The following is a 15,929-nucleotide window of genomic DNA, read 5'->3' on the forward strand; positions in this document are numbered from 1 at the left end:
TTGGAATGGAAGGATAAAAAAATGAATTTACTAGGAAAATATAGTATAACTGGACATCTATGTAGGCAAACTTGAAGATTGTGGTCAGAACTTAGTGATACCAGTCAACATATCTGTGTGTTTTTCTCAAAACAAAGTTTGATATTAGAGTATAGGTATAGAGTAGGCTGAAAAGTGCTTTCAATCACTTTTATGAGAATGAAAGAGAAGAGCAGCAAGGAAATTGAGATGTAACCACAGGAATGATTATAATGATGATTTGTGGAATCCTAACTAGGTAAGAAGGGATGTGGAGACATAACAGAGGGCAGAGTTTGAAAATATGGTTGCATCAATGATTGGTGCTTCCAGTGGGATCAAAGAAATTTTGAACAATGGACCTAGAGTTGACACTGACAGAGTGGAATGTCTGAAATTGTTATTTTGGAATTGATAAAGTTATTGATAATGACAAAATCTATGCCATAATCATATGAATGGGTGTGAAGAGCAGAAGCCTTTTCTCCCTTTATGTTTCTGTCTCTTTACTCTCTCCTGTTTATTATACTACAGTTGTTTCAAGTATTTCTTCTACATGTTAAGAACCACATCAGTCTTATAGTTTTTGCTATGATCATCAAACATCATTTAGAAAACTTAAGGAGAAGAAGGAGAATATCTTGTTTATCCATATTTTAACTTGTTTTACTTTCTTGCTTCCTGATGTTTCAATATTCTTTAAGTTATTTTATATTTAAAGAACTTCCTCTAGCCATTAATTTAGCTTTTGTCTGTTGGTAATCAGTTCTCTTAGTTTCCCTTCATCTGAGAATGTCTCAATTTTCTCTTCATTCCTGAAAGATATTTTTGCTGGATATAGAATTCATGGTTGACAGTTTCTTTCATTAGCACCTACAAATTCTCCTTCTGACCTCCATAGTTTCTGATAAGAACTTGGCTATAATTTGAATTGGTTTTCTGCTATAGGTAACATGCCATTTCTCTCTCACTAGTTTCCAAATTTTTTCTTTGTCCTTAGTTTTCAGAAATTTGATTATGATGTATCTTGGTGTAGATGTCTTTGGGTTTATACTTTTGTGGTTTGCTCAAACGTTCTGGAATATATAGTTCTGGGTCTTTTGCCAAATCTGAAAAAGTTTAAGCCACTATTCCTTCAAATATTTTTTCAACACCACCTTTTTTCTCCTCTAAGACTCTGATGACACAAATGTTAGATCTTTTGTTATAGTTCCACAGTTCCCTGAGTCTCTCTTCATTTTTTTTAGTCTATTTTCTCTCAGCGTTAGAATGGGTTCTTTCTTTTGTTCTAGCCACTATGTTAGTGATTCTTTCCTAGATCCCCTCCATTCTGCTGTTGAGTTCATTCACTGAGTTTTTAATTTGAGGTATATTTTTCAGTTCCAAGATTTTCATTTGCATCTTATTTATATCTATTTCTCTGCTGAGACTTTCTATTTTAAAAAAATAGTTCAATTATGTTTTTGATTGCTTGTTGAAGCATTTTTATGGTGACTACTTTAAAATTCTTGTCAGATAATTCCAACATCTGTCATCTTGGTGTTAATGACTGTTGATTGTTTTTTCTCATTCAAGTTGATATTCTTCTGGTTCTTGTTATAATGAGTGATTTTCAGCTGAGTCCTTGACTTTTGGGTATTACATTATGAGACTGAATATTCCTTAAAACTTTTTTTTTCCCCCTTAAATCTTCTGTGCAACTGGCCTCCTCCAACACTGCTCTGTTGGGGAAAGGTGAAGAGTGAGGGTGCTACCTTATTATTGTCAGATGGGGACAGAAGTTTAGGTTCCCCATGGGGTCTCCGATGACAGTGTGGTCTGAGGGGCAGAGGCAGAGATGAAAGTTTTAGCTTCCTACTCAGTCGTTTCTGACACCATCCTAGCAGAGGGTTGAGATATCTCATTATATCCTGGTGAATATGGAAGTCTAGGCTCCCCATTCATCCTTTTCTGGCGGGAGTGAGACTTGGATTTTTGTGTGCACGTGATATTTAGCTGGAGTAGAACACTTATTGTCCAAAAGTTTTCTGTCTTACTAGGCTGCCTCCTCTCCAGTTCTTTGGCTAGAAAGAGCTAAACTTTGTTGGGGCTATTTTTTGGTCTTCACCTGTTGGTGCTTTTAAGTTGCTGGCTTTGTCAGCCCCAAGTCTGGGATATGAGACAAAAAGAAAAGCCTGGCAACTCACTTCTATGTCATTCTTTTGGTCCCGGGGTTCCTAGCCAGTCTGTATTCCATTCTCCACCTTTTAGAGTTTCCTTATGCTTATTTCATATATGATATCCAGGGTTTAAACTTATTCTTGGGCCTCCCTGGTGGCGCAGTGGTTGAGTCCGCCTGCCGATGCAGGGGATACGGGTTCGTGCCCCGGTCTAGGAGGATCCCATATGCCGCGGAGCGGCTGGGCCCGTGAGCCATGGCCGCTGGGCCTGCGCATCCGGAGCCTGTGCTCCGCAACGGGAGAGGCCACAACAGTGAGAGGCCCGCATACCGCAAAAAAAAAAAAAAGAAAAAAAAAAAAAAAAAACTTATTCTTAACAGTACAAATAGGGAAATGTACTACTCCATCTTTCTGGAAGTGGAATTTTGTCATTTATTTTAAATTTTTGATCTTAAATCCAAAAACACTGCCAAACTTTTTAATCATAGTAATTAATTTATACACTTTAAAATTTTCTATATAGATCAGACTATGATATCATCTATGTATTATGAGAGTTTTTTTTTTCTCCCCATGTCATGTTTGCTCAGACACTTCTGGAATATGTAGTTTTGTGCCTTATATATTGTGGGATTCAATTTACTGTTTTGTTGAGGATTTTTGCATCTATATTCTTGAGAAATACATTCCTATAGTTTTCTTTACTTGTATTGTATTTGTGTAGTTTTGGTATTAGGGTAATGCTGGGCTCATAGAATGAATTAGGAAGTATTCCCTCTGTTTTTATCTTCTGGAAGAGATTGTGGAGAATTGGTATCATTTCTTCCTTAAGTGTTTGATAGAATTCACCAGTGAACCCATATGGATATGGTGCTTTCTGTTTTGGAAAGTTATTAATTACTGATTCCATATCTTTAACAGATATAGGCCTATTCAGATCATCTGTTTTTTCTTGAGTGAGTTTTAGTAGATTGTGTTCAAGGGATTTGTTCATTTCATCTGGGTTATCAAATTTATGGGCATAAAATTGTTCATAGTATTTCTTTATTATCCTTTTGATGTATATGGGATCTGTAGTGATGTCCCTAGTCTGATAATTAAATTTCTGGTCTGCTAATGTCAACATTCCTGCCATATCTGACTCTGGGCCTGATGGCTTGATTAGTCTCTTCAAATTGTATGTTTTGCCTTTTAGCATGCTTTGAATTTTTTTTAAATGGCAGACATGATGTACTAGGTAAAAGAAACTTCAGTAAACAGGCCTTTAGTAATGTTGTAGTAAGGTGTTGGGGGGTGAGGAAGTGTTCCACAGTCTTATGATTGGGTCTCAGTTTTTGTTGAGCCCATGTCCCTGGACCGTGAATTTCACCAATGCTTCTCACTTTTTTTCTCCTTAGATGGGAGAGAATGGCTAGAAGGGGCTGGAGCTGTGTATTTCCTTTCTCCTAGTGGAAGAGACTAAAGTTATGTATTTTCCTTACCACAGGTAGGTTAGGCTCTGGTCAAATAGTTTCTCCTGAGGACAGACCCTGTTAAGAAGAACAGAACTCTCTGGCATATATCAAAATGGTTCCTCTCCTCCCTTCCTGTTGGAAGTCTGAGGGGATTTTTCTCTGATATTCGCTCTGAGAACATGGTAAGAGCTCCTGGAGTTAAACTCATAAGTGAGGTACCCCACATGACTGAGCCCCCTTGGAGTTTTTATTTCTCAAGCTTGTCCACATTGAGCCTCCAGCAATTAATCAACTACATTTGAGGGTTTCCTAACCCAGTACTGGTTCCTGAGGAGATTTCTGCTCATGGATTTCTTTTCCACTAAGCTGTGATCCTCTGTAGCTGCCTGTCTGTCTCTCCAATTTTGGGGGCAGTGGCTTGCCCTGTGATGTCACTTCTCTTATGGATTAAGAAGAGTTGGTTTTTCAGTTTATTCAGCTTTATATTCTTGTTAGGAAGGAGTGATAATTTATTTCTAAACACCTATATACTGTCCTGCAATCCAGAAGTCTAGTTTTATTATTATTATTACATCCAAATTAATCATTATCATCACTGTTTTATGCACTCAATGTTTATTTATACTTATTCACATATTTGCCAGTATATTTACACATTCTTTCCTGTGTATTAAGACCTTCCTTCTGGTTCATTTTCCTTCTTTCTTCACTGACTTGAAAATTCTTTTATTGATGTTCTGTTTGTGATAAATATTGCAATTTTTTCTTTCTATCTATTCTCTTCATGCTACCTCTAGTTATTGAATTTCAGGTGAAAAAAATGTCTGCAGACAATTGTAGTTCTGCTTTGGCTAATCTTTCTGGTCATTATTTTCTCTAATGCTTTTGAAGTTATTATGTCAATGTCTTCTGGTTTCTATTGTTACTGATGAAGAGTCTGCTGTTAGTCTCAATGTTCATGATTTCATAGGTTATTTTCTATTATCATTGGCTAATTTAAATATTTTTTCATTGTTATTTTTTAGTATTACTATGTGAGCATTCCTTTTTATTCTACTTGTCAGAAGTTGTGCTTGCTAAATATGAGAATTCATACTTTTCATCATTATCAAAAATGATTTTCAGTCATTGTCTATGTAAAAAACTACCTCTCTCTTATTCCTTTGAAGTTTTTCTTCTGGAACTTTCATTGAATGTAAAAATGAGCCCTCTCATTCTATCTTCTCAAGTAATTTCTCTTTTATTTATTCAATTTTATTTTTGGTCTGTTTCTCAACAAAACCTTAACATCTATTTCTAGGTTACATATCTTCTTTTAAGCTGTGTCTAATCTATTTAAACTATTTATTGAGTTTTAATTAAATGACAGTATTTTTCATTTCTAGTAGTTTTTATTCTTTTATAAAATTTGCTTTCTTATATAGTACCTTGAATCTTTCTGATTTTTAATAATGTATTTTATTTCTTTAAACATTTAAGATAATTATTTTGTATTCTGTTTTAGATAATTCTATTATCTGAAATCTTAGTGTATAATTATTTATTTATTTGTGCTAACTCTTATTCATGGTGGCTCATTTCTTCTTGTGTGGGGTAATTTTGAATTATTCATTTATCTCTGGTGCAGCTTTATCAGTGTCGGATCCTTTGGGACTTGGATGAAGATATGCCTCTTCAGACAGTATTGGCATTTTGCTCTTTTAGGTAATGTTTAGTTATCCATTGCTGATAAACTACACCAAAATATGGTTTACAGGAACCATTTTATTTTTCCTCACAATTTTATGGGTCAGGAATTGGGAAGGGTTCATCTAGGTGGTTTAGCTATGATCCGTGTGGCATCATTTGGGATAGCTGAGGCTACAAGATCCAATTCCCAGATGGGGTCTTCATTCACATGCTTGGACTGGACTGGCTAGTTGTTGATGTTAGCCATCTGCTGGGAGGGCAGCTGTAATTGTCAACTGGAACAACTACACATTGTTACTCCAGGTGGGTGACTTAGGCTTCTCACAACATGGCAGCTGGGGTCCCAGAGGGATGGTTCCAAGGATGAACATTCCAAGAATCCTAAAAGGAAACTGCAAGGCTTCTTGTGACCTAGCTTCAGAAGTCCCAGAACTTCAGCCTGTCAAACAAGTTACTAACTCCTGATTAAATTTAATTGATAGAGAATTAGACTCCTTCCTCAATGGGAGTAGTAGAACAAAATTTGCATTCATCTTTAATCTACCACAGATACACCTTTGATATAACACATCTTTAATGAATTACAGTAATCTGTTGTACATTACTGCCCATGTATGACTACTTTATGATAATTCAGTTTGGGGTTTTACACTAAACAAAGAAAGTAAAGTCAAATCCCAAACCTGTATCAGGATAAACCAATTACAGTTACTTCTGAAGATACAAGATTATTGTTGTTGTTGTTTTATTTCTCCAAGGGACTAAGCAGAGACAGAAAATTCTCATCTCCCTTGACTAGTAAGAGGATATTTTAAAGACTATCATTACACTGAGGCTGAAGGAAAGGACTCTTGAATTATGAGTAGAAATGTGGGGAAGGGCATGAAGGTCTCAGTTTAAACTCTCCAACTTGCACAGTACCACCAAACCCTTATTTCCAATGCCTGCACAGCTATTAAAGCACCAGGTCCTTACTCGTGGAGACTGGCAAATAAGTCTAGACAGTTGCACTTCTGGTTCAGCTTATTTTGCTGATTATCAATTCTCACATCATTTTTGGTTGGTGGAGATTTCCCTTATCACATGAAAGCTCACTTTTGTATTCTGAACATTTAAAAATTTTATTTAATAGTTTACCCAAGTATTCTGTTGAAAACATTTTCAGATATTTCATGTACACAGTATGGCTTAAAATGAAAATCTGATTTAATTTTAATTTTTGCTTTTTTTTTTTTTTTTTTTGCGGTACCCGGGCCTCTCACTGTTGTGGCCTCTCTCATTGCGGAGCACAGGCTCTGGACGCGCAGGCTCAGCAGCCATGGCTCACGGGCCCAGCCGCTCTGCGGCATGTGGGATCTTCCCGAACCAGGGCACGAACCCGTGTCCCATGCATCGGCAGGCGGACTCTCAACCACTGCGCCACCAGGCCCCAGTTTTTGCATTTTTATGATTAAACCTATTCATTAATATTTTGTTAGGTGAAAAGACTTCTTGATATTTTTAACATTTGTGTATTACTCTTTTGCTCTCATATGGCTGGTATAATATACACATGTAGGCATTTTGTCAACATATTCTAATATATACCTTACTCATGTATGACTATGAAATGTATTCTTTTGTTAGGTCTATACAGTACCTAAAGTATAATTAATAATACAATTGCTGTAAGTGTTCATTCAACAACCTGAATTGACCAAATGATACAAACGTGAGTGCTGTGTTCTGATCTCAGTCATTGGTCCCTTTGTATCTTTGGCCTTAAGGTAATGGACATTAATATTCTCAAATCATGCACAATGTAAATACATTTGGAAACATTTTGCAAAGTGAAAGCATTAGACAAAAGTGAGGTTGATGTTTTGATTTTCTGATAGGTTGGCTGGTAAATATATTAATTGTGAGATCATTCAATTCATTTTAATATCCACTGGGTTTTATTTCAACAGGCATCATTCCAAATAAGATGGAGCTTGGAAACCACACAATGATGACAGAATTCATTATTTTGGGGTTAACAGAGAATCCTATACTTTGTTCCATCTTCTTTGTGGTTTTTCTAGGAATCTATGTTGCTACCATGTTGGGCAATACCAGCATAATCATGTTAATCCAAAGAAGCCCTCAGCTTCACACCCCAATGTACCTTTCTTCACCCATTTGGTCTCTGTGGACCTTGGGTACTCCTACTCCTCATCAGTCACACCTATTATGATTGTGAGTTTCCTAAAATAAAGAACTACTATCCCTGTCACTGGCTGCATAGCTCAGCTTGGCTCTGATGTTATCTCTGGAACAGTTGAGTGCTTCCTGTTGGCTGCCATGGCCTATGATCATTATGTGGCCATCTGCTTCCCAATTCCCTACTCTACACACACATCTCCCAGGGTCTGCGTCATCTTACTGACTGCTTCCTATTTGGAAGGATGTGTGAATGCTTCATGATTTATCAGATGTTTATTGAGTCTGAGTTTCTGTGGACCAAATAAAATCAACTATTTCTTCTGTGACCTGCCACCACTAGTGAAGCTTTCTTGTACCCATGTTTATGTTGCTGAAATATCTCCTGCCATCTCAGCTGGGTCAATCACTGTAATCACACTGTTTACCAAAATAGTTTCATATCTGTATATCCTCCACACAATCCTGAAGATACACTCTACAGAGGGAAGGCACAAGTCCTTCTCTACTTGCACTTCCCACCTCACTGCAGTTACTTTGTTTTATGCGACAGTCACATTTGTTTACATCATACCGAAGTCTAGCCACTCACCTGAACATATTAAAGTGGTGTCTGTCTTCTACACAGTGGTGATCCTCATGTTGAACCCTCTGATCTACAGTCTGAGGAACAAAGAGGTGAAAGAGGCCATGAGAAAATTGATAGCTAGAATACATCAGTCATTTTGAAATGAATACAATGTGAATCCAGAAACTACAAAACAATAATTTCAGGAACATATGTGATGGGCGTTTATGTTGTCCATTAGTCTTATTTTATGTGAAGAACTATCTTAAATATAAAATACCTGAATGTCGATTAATGCCAACTTTAATTTATAATTTTCTAGAGTCACAAAGTATAGCATTTTCACAAAAATCTGCTGGGTTCAAATTAAGTGTGTATATTTCAGGATGAAGATACCTGAGGAAACATAGTTTCACTTTTTCCTCTCCTCTGTTCATTATTTCGGGAGTCTGATTAGAGGGTGTTTTCTTTTTCTTCTGTTAAATTATACATTTAAAAAAATATCACCTTGTAAATTAACATCTCAGAAGGTATCATAAACTCAATTGGAAATGCAATTGATGGTGGTATTGACAGGCCAGGTTACTTTCTATGGAAGACTTGGTGTCTCTTATACAGGGTTATCATTATCTTTGGAAATAGTGATGCTGGGATCTAGAAAAGTTTCATTCCCACCTAATGTAAGCCAGACCAAAATAATTCCACAGTATTGCCACCAGGAGACTAGATCCAGATAACAAAGAAGGAACTCTGAAGGCTTAGCCTTTGAGAGTTCCCTTAAGTTTTTCCTACTACTCAAAGGTTTGTTTGCAAAGGTTGGCTTGCTAAGGTTTGTCTTTGAACTTTTGCAGACAAACCTTTGAATAGTAGGAAAAACTACTGGGGAGTGGTGGTGTGGAGGGGGCTGAGGCACAGTGGAGCTTTCTTTCAGCAAGCTAGTTGGTATTTCCAAGGCATAAAATTACAGATTAAGATGCTTAGGCTGATGCAGGCATGAAATATGCATGCCATCCTTTGTAATATCTCTCAAGAAGGTGTTTATTGCTACCACTTCTGTCACTGCCTTATTCTAGGTGTGTAGCATAAGCCCTGACAGTTAGTTTTGTTTGTTTGTTTGTTTGTTTTGGTAAGGCAAGTGTCAGTTTTAAGCTTTACTGACTGAGGCAGCCACTTCAGATATTTTGAATAAACACTGCCAGCCACACAACTAAAGAACCAGGCTGATCCCTACTCCCAAGCTCCTTAGATAACTGACCATTTGGACGACTTGTATTTTCTCTTCACTTGCTTTAAATTCCTGCTCTTATGTTTCAAAGTCACCAATAAAGAGTAAGCCCGTTAAACCCTAGGCTCCCATTCTCTACTCCAATAAAAGCAGAACCCTAAGATCTCTCTCTCACTCTATCCCATGACCCTGTGCGACCCCAGGTGTGCTACATGATTTCCAGGACTTGTAAGTAACAAGCTTTGTCTCTTTCAAAGTTTCCTGATGGTTATTGCTGAGAGCATCTTGCAATAAGAACCACAAGGTCGTCACAGAGCACCGAGCTGAGCTCCCTGTGCTATAAAGCAGGTTCCCACTAGCTATACATTTTACACTTTAGTGTATTTATGTCAAACCTAATCTCCCAATTCGTGACGACCTAGATGGGTGGGGTGGGAAGGATGGGAGGGAAGTTCAAGAGGGAGGGGATATAGGTATACATATAGCTATATGTATAATGATTCACTTCATTGTACAGCAGAAACTAACACAACATTGTAAAGCAATTTTACTACACAAGGGTCAGGGATATGAAGACAATCTATGGAAAGAGCTGGCTTAAAGGAGTCCCAGTAACTCAGCACTTTGGTAGACAAAATGTTATGTATCCACAGTTGTTAAAAAGGATAACATCGGGACTTCCCCTGTGGCACAGTGGTGAAGATTCCACGCTCCCAATGCAGGGGGCCCGGGTTCAATCCCTGGTCAGGGAACTAGATCCCATATGCATGCTGCAACTAGGAGCCCACCTGCCACAACTAAGGAGTCAGAGAGCTGCGACTAAGGAGCCCTAGAGCCGTGACTAAGGAGCCCACCTGCTGCAACAAAGACCCAGCACAACCAAGTAAATAAATAAATATTTTTTTTAAAAAAAGGATATCACCATAAAATCCAGGGATAGACACAATTTTTCACAAACAAGTAGGCAGTGTCCACTCTCATCTCCCTGGGCCTCTTATGTTAAGCATTTTAAAATATATATATATTTATCAGTTATTTGTATGTCCTTTTTTGTATAATGTATCATCAGGCCTTTTACCAATTTTATTCTCAGATTGAACTTTTATTATTTATTTGTTCTTATAATCTGTCTACAAATCCTGTCAGATTTATACATAAAAGGTATACCCTTATTTTGAAGTATGCCTTGTCACTCTCTTAGCTGTATGTTTTGATGAACAAAATTTTTAATTTTAATGGTCTAATTTATCAATATTTTCTTTAATGTTTAATGTTTTAGTGACAAGTTCAAGAAATCTTTGCCTAATCCAAGGTCATAAAGATAGTCTCTTATGTTATCTTCTAGAGGCTTTATACTTCTGAAACTAAGCATTGAACAGCAATTTTAGATTTTTTTTTTCATCTATGAATGCAATAACATCTATTTGCTGTGAGGCTGTGTGGGACTATATGATTTCTCTCTTATTATCAGTTCCTCCTCTGTTGCTGCTTTCTAGGTAAAACCCTTGGAGCATAAGGGAAGGGAATTCTGGGGTGAAATGATTTGTCTTTGCATTTGTCTTTCTTCTAAATTTCTATCTGTCCAAACAGTTTACACTGTCACCCAAGAACTGGCTGATGCCTTCTCATCCCTTCAAATTGTCTCTGTATGGCAGACAAGACTATGCACCTGTCCTTAGGTGTGCAACCTGCTCACCTATATGGATGTCAGTTCATCAAGGCTTTCTTTTTTTTTTTTTTTTTTGCGGTACGCAGGCCTCTCACTGTTGTGGCCTCTCCCATTGCGGAGCACAGGCTCTGGATGCGCAGGCTCAGTGGCCATAGCTCACGGGCCTAGCCACTCCACGGCATGTGGGATCTTCCTGGACCGGGGCACGAACCCGTGTCCCCTGCATCGGCAGGCGGACTCTCAACCACTGCACCACCAAGGAAGCCCCATCAAGGCTTTCTTGAATCCTCTACTCCTGGTTCATCGAATATATGGGTATGATTTTCATTTCATTAAGGTTTATCTTGTTACCGTATGATCAAATGTTTTTCACATCCTTGTACATCCTAATTCAGAGATGCAAGTACAACTTTGATTGATTTATGAATACTAAATTAATCTAGAGTTCCTGGATTAAACCCAACTTTGTTTGCTTTTTTATCCATTTTATTATCATTGGATTTGATTGGCTAATACTTGGTTTAGGATGTTTGCATCTATGTTCATGAGAATTTGGCTTATCATTTTCCATTCTTGAAATGAAATTTTCAGGTGGGGATATCAAAATATAAAAATGATTTGGAAAGGGTTTCTTTGTTGTCTATTCTCAAAAGAACTTTTACAGGATCAGTGATATTTATTCCTGTAATATTTGTAAGACTTCAATGGTGAAGCCATCTGGGCTTTCCATTTTTGTGGAAAAGTTTTTCACTGTAAGGCTCATTTTCATTAATGAATAAAGAAATATTTAGTTTCTCAGTTTATTTCTTTGTCATTTTTGTTAACATATTCTTCAAATTAGTTTTCTAATTCCTTTATATTTTAAAATTATATCTTATTTTTATTTTCTGTAAGATTTGTAATGTTGTTCCCTTTTCATCCCAATATTGTATTTTCTATATATATTAATAAATCTTGCTAGTGGTTTATCAATTTTATTAGCATTTTCAAAGGATAAACTTTTAATTTGTGCCTTTCTGTATTGTACATTAATTTTCTATTTCATAAATTTATATTCATCTTTATTATTTTCTTCTTTACTTCTTTGGGTTTAATTTAAAGTTCTTTATTTAAATTCTTGAGAAGGCTTGAGAAAGACATTTTGATAATAGTATTCAGTCTTTTTTTTGCAATATAGCATTGATGGTTATAAATTTCCTTATAGTTGTTGTTTTAGTGGTGTCCAGTAAGATTTAATGTGTTGTATTTTAGTTATCTAACTGAACACATCTAATTTTTACCATGATTTCTTTCTTAAATTTTGTATTATTTACAAATATATTGTTTATTTTCCAAAATTTTGGCAATATTCATTCAAGTTATATATATTATTGACAAAGGATGTATAATGAAAGATTTAAATACCTGAAAAAAAAATTGAGACTAGATTTGTGATCAACTTTTGTAGTAAAGTTGTTATCAGCTTAAAATAGATCATTATAACTGTAAGATATGTTATGTAAACTCCTTAGTTACCACAAAGAAAATATGTACAGAAGTTACACAAAAGAAAAAGGAATCAAAACATATCAATTTAAAAACACATACACAATGAGATGAAGAAAGACAGCAAGAGAGAAAAAGTGGGACAAAATAACTATCAGATAAACTGAAAATAGTTAACAAATGGCAACAGTAAATCCTCCATCAATAATCACTTTAAATGTAAATGGACTAAACTCCCCAATAAAAAGACACAGAATAGCTGAATGAATAAAAAATCAAGATCCATATAGAAATAAAAAAATTCACTTTAGTGGCTCTGCTAATATCAAAGTAGACTTTAGGTCAAAAAGACTTTTGTCTCTAGAAACAAAGAGGATGATTACATAATGATAGAAGGATCACTTCAACAGGAAAATATAACAAGTATAAATATATATGAACTCAACATCAAAACACCTAATTATATGAAACAAATATTGATAAATCTGAAAGAAGAAATTGACAACAATACAATCATAGTATTTTTAAATACTTCAATTTCAATAATGGATAGAACATCTTGACAGAAGATCAATAAGAAACAGTGTATTTGAACAATACTATAGACCAAATGGGCCTAACAGACATATACAGGACTTTTCACCCAACAGCAGAAGAAAACACATTCTTCTCAAGCAGACATGGAATATGCTTCAGGAATGATCACGTATTAGGTCACAAAAAGTTTTAACAAATTTAAGAAAATCGAAATTATACTAAGTATATTTTCCAACCACAGTAGAATGAAACTTGAAATCAATGACAGCAAGAAAAGGGGGAAAACTCACAAATACATGGAAATGAAATAACACACTGTTGAACAACCACTGAGTCCAAGAGGATATCAAAAGAAAATATAAAAATATCTTGAGTCAAGATGGTGGACTAGGAGGACACAGAATTCACGTCTCCACACAACTAGGGCACCTACCAGGCACCAGTGAGGAACCATGGACACCTAAGGGGACGGGAGTTAACACCAGCGACAGGGTAGGACGTGGGGTGTGGGGGGGAAGAGGGAGGAGAAGTGGAGGTGAGAGGGGACTGGTGCCCAAGGGGCAGTTGGAGGAGGGGAAGGGATCCCACACCCGAAGGGGGAAATTGGGGGACCACCTGGAGGGCAGAGGATTAAAAGGGAGTGTGGCCAAGTTTCCCCTGACCACTTGGGCCCCCAGGAGCCTGCTGAGATCCCAGGTCTGATCCTCTGCCCACCAAGGCCCACTCCAGCTGTGTGGGTCCTGAGGGAGTGGGAGGGAGGGAAGTGGGAGCAAAAGTAAAGGCCAGACCTCTGGGACCAGCACCCCTGAGGGGCACTGGGGGAGGGGAGGAGTTCCTGCACCCAGTGGGACAAACCTATGGTTAGGGGTCCAGCAGGGATGGGGGAGACCCAGGGGTGGGGCACAGAGGAATGCGAGGGAAAGTGGCCAGCGCTTTCCCTGTCCACTTAGGCACCCGGGAGCCTGTTGGGCTCCCAGGCCTCATCCTCTGCCCTTGGAGCCTCCCTCCTACTGTGCAGAGCCCAAGCCCCACCCCTAAACCCCCACCCAGGGCCCTACATCTACACACAGAGACCCCATCTGGGAGCCCCTCCAACCTTCCTGGGCCTAAACCCCACGCACACATCCTCACCCAGGACCTTACCTCCAAACACCACATTCCGGAGGCCCCCCTTTGGACCTGCTGCCTCTCCCCTTCCACGCAGGTCCTAAGCAGAGGTCCCACCCCACCCTAAACCGCACCTCTGCCTAAGTTCTACCTCCTGCCTAAACTCTGCCCCCATAGCCAAGGCTTTTTTTTTTCTTTTTTCCTCTTAGATTGGGGTTCTGTTTTACCTTGCTGTTGATTCATTTATATTTTTATTTATTCTAATAAATCTTTTATTTTTCTAATTTTATTTTATTATTTACACTTTGTTACTGTTCTGCTCCTTTTGACTTGTTCTCTTTTTTTCCCTCTTTTTTCTGTTGAGGTTTTGTGTTACCTTGTTACAGTTGTTTCAATTATATATTTTTTCCTAATATATTTTTTATCTTTCTAATTTTATTTTTATTTTTTATCCTTTATTATGGTACTGCTTTTTTTCTTTTTATCTTTTTTTTTTTTTTTTTTTGCCACAACATATGGCTTGCAGGATCTTGCTTCCCAGGTTGGAGGTCAGGCCCGAGCTCCTGTGGTGGGAGTGCTGAGTCCAAACCGCTGGACTAAAAGAGAACCTCAGACCCCAGGGAATATTAATCAGAGTGAAGCCTCCTGGAGGTCCTCATCTTGGCACCAAGACCTGGCTCTACCCAACTGCTTGCAAACTCCAGTGCTGCACACCTCAGGCCAAGTAAACAGTAAGACAGGAAAACAGCCGCACCCATAAAAAAAAAAAAAACTACAAAAAAACATGTTACAGATGAAGGAGCAAGGTAAAACCCTACAAGACCAAATAAATGAAGATGAAATAGACAACTTTCCTGAAAAAGAATTCAGATAATGATAGTAAAGATAATCCAAAATCATGGAAACAGAATGGAGAAAATACAAGAAACGTTTAACAAGGACCTAGAAGAACTAAAGAGCAAATAAACAATGATGAACAACACAATAAATGAAATTAAAAATACTCTAGAAAGAATCAATAGCACAATAATTTAGGCAGAAGAATGGATAAGTGACCTGGAAGACGAAATGGTAGAAATAACTGCTAGGGAGCAGAATAAAGAAAAAAGAATGAAAAGAATTGAGGACAGTCTCAGAGACCTGTGGACAACATTAAAGGCACCAACATTTGAATTATAGGGGTCCCAGAAGAAGAACAGAAAAAGAAAGGGTCTGAGAAAATATTTGAAGAGATTATAGTCAAAAACTTCCCTAATACAGGAAAGGAAATAGCCACACAAGTCCAGGAAGCGCAGTGAGTCCCATACAGGATAAACCCAAGGAGAAACATGCTGAAACACATATTAATCACACTATCAAAAATTAAATACAAAGAAAAAATATTAAAAGCAGCAAGGGAAAAGCAACAAGCAACATACAAGAGAATCCCCATAAGGTTAACAGTTGATCTTTCAGCAGAAATGCTGCAAGACACAGGAAGCAGCAGAACATATTTAAAATGATGAAAGGGAAAAACCTACAACTAACACTACTCTACCTGGCAAGGATCTTATTCAGATTTCATGGAGAAATCAAAAGCTTTACAGACAAGCAAAAGCTAAGAGAATTCAGTGTCACCAAACCAGCTCTACAAAAAATGCTAGTAGAACTTCTCTAAGCAGGAAACACAAGAGAAGAAAAGGACCTACAAAAACAAACCCAAAACAATTAAGAAAATGGTCACAGGAACATGCATATTGATAATCACCTTGAATGTAAATGTATTAAACCAAAAGAAAGAGACTGGCTGAATGGATACAAAAACAAAACCTATATATATGCTGTCTACATGAGACCC

The 15,929-nt window shown here is 37.4% G+C and overlaps 1 pseudogene across 1 annotated transcript; it reads left to right on the forward strand.

Moving 5' to 3' along the window:
- The first annotated feature begins 7,286 nt into the window (after positions 1–7,286).
- Positions 7,287–8,313, forward strand: LOC309808687 (olfactory receptor 5P4-like; annotated as a pseudogene). Its single transcript has one exon. The product of its transcript is annotated as an olfactory receptor 5P4-like (transcript).
- Positions 8,314–15,929: the final 7,616 nt, after the last annotated feature.

Source organism: Mesoplodon mirus, assembly GCF_964341445.2.
Source record: "Mesoplodon mirus genome assembly, chromosome: 7".
In the NCBI taxonomy this organism is placed as follows: domain Eukaryota; kingdom Metazoa; phylum Chordata; class Mammalia; order Artiodactyla; family Ziphiidae; genus Mesoplodon; species Mesoplodon mirus.